This window comes from Aplidium turbinatum, chromosome 8 (assembly GCF_918807975.1).
Source record: "Aplidium turbinatum chromosome 8, kaAplTurb1.1, whole genome shotgun sequence".
In the NCBI taxonomy this organism is placed as follows: domain Eukaryota; kingdom Metazoa; phylum Chordata; class Ascidiacea; order Aplousobranchia; family Polyclinidae; genus Aplidium; species Aplidium turbinatum.
This window is the reverse complement of record NC_137479.1, coordinates 26553593-26559592: the sequence shown is the minus strand read 5'-3', so window position 1 is coordinate 26559592 and position 6000 is coordinate 26553593.

Here is a 6000-nt window from a genome sequence, read left to right as displayed (position 1 = left end):
AGAGAAATCGTGGCTCCTTTACGGCGTAGCTCAGCGGGTTGGATGTCTGCTAGGATGGGTAGGCAGTCCGTTGGAGTGGGGCGCAGGCATCCAGTTACAGTACGCAGTGCGTCGTTGATGGCGGTATCAATCTGGTGGGTGTGAGAACTACGGCACCAGACCGGCGCGCTGTACTCAGCGGTGGAATGAACAAGGGCTAGGGTAGCTGTACAAAGAGTTTTAGCACCAGCTCCCCAGCCGGAACCAGACAATCGCCTCAAAAATGCGACGCGTGTAGATAGTTTTTTTCGCAGTGACTTCAAGTGCCGGCGGTACGTGAGTGACCTGTCCAGGGTAATGCCGAGGTATGTAGGTTCGGCACAGTAGGGCAGGCGTTCCCCATCAATGTTGATGTTTATCTCACGCTGTGCCTCCCGGTTGTTAAGGTGGAAGGCCGCCGACACTGTCTTTGACTTGCTGAGCTGTAGCTTCCATTTCTGGAGGTATGCTGATAGTGTTTGCTCCCTGTCAGTGTCTGCTCCCTGACAGACACATGGTCCATATGATGATGGAACTTGTGCAAAACCGCAGTTTTACCCTCACAACCGGTAGCGGTCGTCCAAGCAGACTACGTCGACTTAAAAACGGCGTCCCACAGGGCTCAGTCTTGGCTCCTCTCCTGTTCAACATATACACCTACGACTTGCCCCCCACCATCTCCAGGAAATATGCTTACGCAGACGACCTAGCATTCCTGCACTCAGCAGGAAATTGGCAGTTAGTGGAGAGGAACCTCAGCCAAGACATGCAAACCGTCTTACTGAAGCTGATTTAAATAAATCCATAAAAGATTGCAATAAATTCAAAACGTAGCTTATTCTCATTATTTGTTCTCCTTTAATCTAGCCAAGCTTGTTAGGAAATGGAAATAATAATAATTATAGGAAATGTAATAAAGCCGTAAAATATCGTGAAAAGACGTTTATGGTTCCAGAAGTTTACATCAAGACAGCGAAACAAGACATAACTGGATGTCATCGTAAATCAAATTTGGTTAAATTTTGCATCAAATATGCTTTTATTGAATATTTTTATGGGAGGTTCCGATGCTACGTTGATTGCCCTGAAGGGGTCGCGGTGGCAAAAAGGTTGAAAACCCCTGGCGCAGATTGACGAGCTTTTGCAGTTTACAATATGCTTGTTTGCAGAAAGCAAGATGATAGCGTTTAAAACACAAACATAGGCTACTAATTTTTGACAGTGTCCTTTTTCTACCTGACGACTTTCTGAATACGTTTTGTTGATATCTTTCTTTTCTCATAAATTTGATTTAATTTAAAGGCCAAAGGACTTTAGCTCAAATCTTGTTTAAGTGAACCATTGAGTACTTTGTATAACCGGCTACCACCAACACACAATCTCCTAATTAGTGTAGTTTACATTACAGCGCAAACAAATTTCCTTTGCAAACACAGAAGAAAATATTTGAAAACAATCAGCGTGTGAGTTACTGGGAAAAGGCTGCGTTGTTCTTCGCGTAATCTTCTCACGAGTTTACATTGACTTTAATAAGCAAAAAATATACACACACTTAACAGTCTTCAGCTATTTTATCATGCTTGAAAAATGCCATTTCAAAAATACAAAATAAACACAAAAGTGGTTTGCAAAAATGCAATGGGCTACAATTTTAGCACAGCTATGAGCAGGCGTGATTGTATGAAGTGATATCGCTTTCAACTGCAGTACACATGTAATAACGCAGTACAGTAAACAAGACCACACAACATTATGAATAAGTAGGCCTATGTGCAGATGCAGTTTCAATAATTAATAGGCTGAATTTCATGACAGAAGTTTAAGACTCCTGAAAGGTCGATAGTTTTGTTGTGTTCCCATGCAGTGATTTAATAACACTTTGCCACTTTAAAATACAACTTTCGAATGAAAAGATAACGAATTTGGTCAGCCCTGAAGACAACGAAAAAATTCCAAGTAGCCTAAGCTGCGTCCTGGTGTTTGTACGATTAAACTGGGCCATATAAATGCACATCACAATTGTTTTCATTTGTACCTATTTTTACAGTCTCTAAGAACACCACAGACGAGAATAGTTCGAAAACACCGCACCTAACCTAAATGACTTTCATGTGAACAAGTGGTAAATCAAATTAAACTGTGAGATAAGTTTAAAAAGGCGTTTCTTGCTCTTGTACTGAAGTCATGACCACCAGCAGAACAGATTAACTACTTAAGGTTTAGCATCGTGTCTGCCTCCCACAAAGGAGATTTTCTCTAAAGCGTAAACTATCAAATAACAGCTCATCTCTTGAGGCATGAAGAAATACCAATGGTGGCCAATGTGAAGAACAGGCTCTTCAGTAATTAGCGCCGCTCTGCAATGTTGTCATGGCCGCAGAATCTCATTAGGAATACCGAAAATCAGCCGAACGTGTTGACAATGCAGTTCCTTGGCGGATGTGAGGACACCCGACTATTCGATACGTGAAATCAATTTCAGTGCTCTGACGTTGTTACACGTTAATTTTACTTGAACGTACAGTATTATCAAAAGGTTTGACACACAATTCTCATGTGCATCCACAGCTGACTAAACTTTTTGGGAAATTTTTTTTAAAGCAACTAAGTACACTTATCAAAAAGCGGAAGCATTAACTGATGTGCATTTAAGTAAAGACTCTTGCAGGATTCTGAACTGACAGCGTTAATTAGTAGAAGCAATGTGCCACTAATAGTTAGGCTACTTAGTATCTAATAGGCGGCCTTAAACAAGGGCTATTGATGGTCAAGTCCCAATTACATTTTAAAAACCCGTAAAAACACATCTATCGAGCAAATTACTTCTAAAACAATTGTTGAAAATTCATACAGATTCAAAATTGTGTTTACCTATTGTGATCATCTACATACGTCAGAGTTGCTCAAGCTAACCACTAAAATAAGCAATTAATAAACAAAATGTATTGAATTGTTTAGCAGTGAGTATCTAGTTTGGCTTACATTAAGCTTGGGCGCACCTAAAAGGCGGTGGTTGCATTGAAAGTCATAAGATGATTGTTATTTTTTTGTTTATGTACTGTATAACACGGAGTTAATTATTTTTTTCCTGCTGTAGAAGTAGCCTACTGCTAATGCTATTGACCGAACTGGGCTATTTGTGAATTTAGTTTTGAGAATTATTTGTCTGTTTACAGTACAGTATATCACGTCATAACACCATTCCAAATTCTTTTTTAATTGAAAACTTTTCGTGCGGGCACATCATAGGCTAATTTTATCCAACAAAACTATATGCCACAAACGGATTTCAAAGGATTTTATGTAACAACCAAAGCTATCAATGCGATGCTGTCTGTGTAAGTGGCAAAACTAACTTTTATTCATGGCTTTTAAAACATTTACGTAAGCAAATAGAACTTGTAGCAGTTTGATGGATAAGTAAAAGGAACTGCTTCTTTTCACAACAATGTTTGGTTATTTAAGTGGCTTTCCATTGTCACCTGTGAAACACCGCATTTGATATCAAACATGGGCAACTTATTCACAATGTTTGCTAAAGAACTATTAAAACTCACAAATTGGGCGTGTATGTAGATTTTCTCCTCCGAAAAACACAATAAAATATTTCTAGTTATGCTAGGGACACAGTAGGCCATCAACCTAATGTTTGCTAGGTGTCTGTGTAACCACAAACTGAATGCAAGAGAAAAGTTGTTTGGCAAAATGAATCCGCAATATTGTGAAAAAGTTTCTGTGACCTACGGAGCGGAGACATGTTCTCATTGCGCAAGCAAGCCTATAAAACAAACGAAACGGCAAATTGAGCATCATTTGAGCTCTTAACATTACGGGAAGATGAGCTTAAAATACCTAAAAGGTTTTAGTGAGAATACAATATATTCACAGTTTTATTATACTGTAGCTAAAAATTCCGAATTGCCTTGCATGAAAAATTGTTACTTTAATTTTGACATGGTAAAAATTAAATACATTTGTGAAAGCGTAAACGGAAAAGTAAATGAAACATAAGCATAAAAAATACAACTGTACATCACTAAAACTGTTAAAGACTAAGAGAAATATTTTTAGTGCAAGCTAGAGTTTTAAGGCAGGTCTGCAAAGTGCAAAGTTTGTTTTTCATGTGATGCTAAAAGCAATGTTACCTCATCTTTGCTTCGCATCCTAGTTTTTTAACATGAATAACAAAATTTAACGTTACTTTAGAAACGAATTGTTCTAGCTAATTATTACGCAGGACTTTCATTATCTGTGGTAACCTATCGTGAAGAGTTTTGGAAAGTCTTTAAGCGAGGTGTTTTGTTTTGAACTACTGAGAGCAACCGATCATTTTTACATGGACTTTTAGTCGCCACAAGTCAAAAAAAAAATCAAAAAGACGGGTACTACTGTAGTTAGCCTGATGAAAATAGATTCAAATTTAACAACTCTCTGTTGCTTTGCGGTTAAAAATTAAACTCAAACAACTATATGCCAGCTCTGCGTTTGTGGAAAGTTGTCGTTAGTACAACAGAGAGAGCAGACAACGTTTAAATTTATCAACTCGTCTCAGGATATTAAAATGCTATATCTGGTCGACCCTATTATACAATTCCGAAACTTGGACAGTGTCACAAAAAATGGAGAAACGGATCGATGCCTTCGAGCTCTGGACATACAGGCAAATGTTAAAAATTTCATGGAAACAAAAGATCACTAACGATGAAGTACTCTCCAAATTCAATTCAAGCAAAATGCTCTTACGAACAATCAAAAGAAGAAAATTGAAGTATTTCGGACACACAATAAGGCAAAATTCCTTACAAAGATCATTAATAGAAGGGAAGATAAACGGTAAAAGAAGTAAAGGCAGACCAAGAATGATTTGGACAACAAACATCACAAAATGGACAAAATTAACTTATGAATGTGCAGTACGCACAGCTCATGGTCGAGAACAATGGCGCATTGTATCCAACCCTCCATACGAGGAAGGAACAAAATGATGATGATGATGTCCTTTCGGTAAATATAACAGCAGTATATAAAAAAAATGGTACAATTGTAAAAAATTAAAGAGGGTTCACGTATAAACGGTTTCACCCTCATTAAAGCTACAGTAAAAGTTAATTAGAATAACATCAAGAGCTTCCTATGTTGAACACAAATAGCTTGCAGAATAATGTTATGTAGAAATTCCAAAATTATCTGGCAACACATACTCTCCTTGTTTATTAAGTCAAAAAATCAGCCCTCTTTCAAGAAAACAAAATGACAAAGGAGTCGTGACAAAGAGAAAACGTTTATTTTTTAATCTTAGGCAGATAACACCAAGCAACCACACGGCATTATAATAACTATATATTTATAACTAAGTTTATAGTTTATGTTCACTTTAATGTATTATGTTAAATGCCGTGTGGTTGCTTGGTTTTATCTGTCTATGGTTGAAGAAAGTCACCTCTTTACCAAACTTGTTTATTATTTTTTTCACTCAGTTCTATGCAATACGATAAGTGCATGTATTTTTTCAATGCGCAACACGAACTCAATAAAAATGTTGTTTCGTTACTTTGGCAAACTTTATCAAATAATTGTACTTTGTTTTGGGAGAGTTAACTTTTTATCAGTTTACAAAGTCACTTTCTAGATTTGATCAGAAACTAAGCTATTTTCCCACCTGGTTAAGGCTAATGATATAAATACAGTCGTCACCTGATACCTTATCAATAAAAAATTATTGAAATAGATAACTTTTAGCAGACTTTGCTCAAAAGTTTAGTTAAACATTAAATGCCACCTTTACCGTGTCTGATCAACTAGAATAAAATGGTAGGAATTCAAATATGTTGCTTACTTGATATACTTACAAGTATTTAAAGCCAAAGCGATTATATTTTATTTTCATTTCCATAGAACTACACATCATTAAGTTTTACAACAATTCAACGGAAAAAACGCTTGAAAGGATATTGAAATGCATTCATATTTCGAAATCTGAAA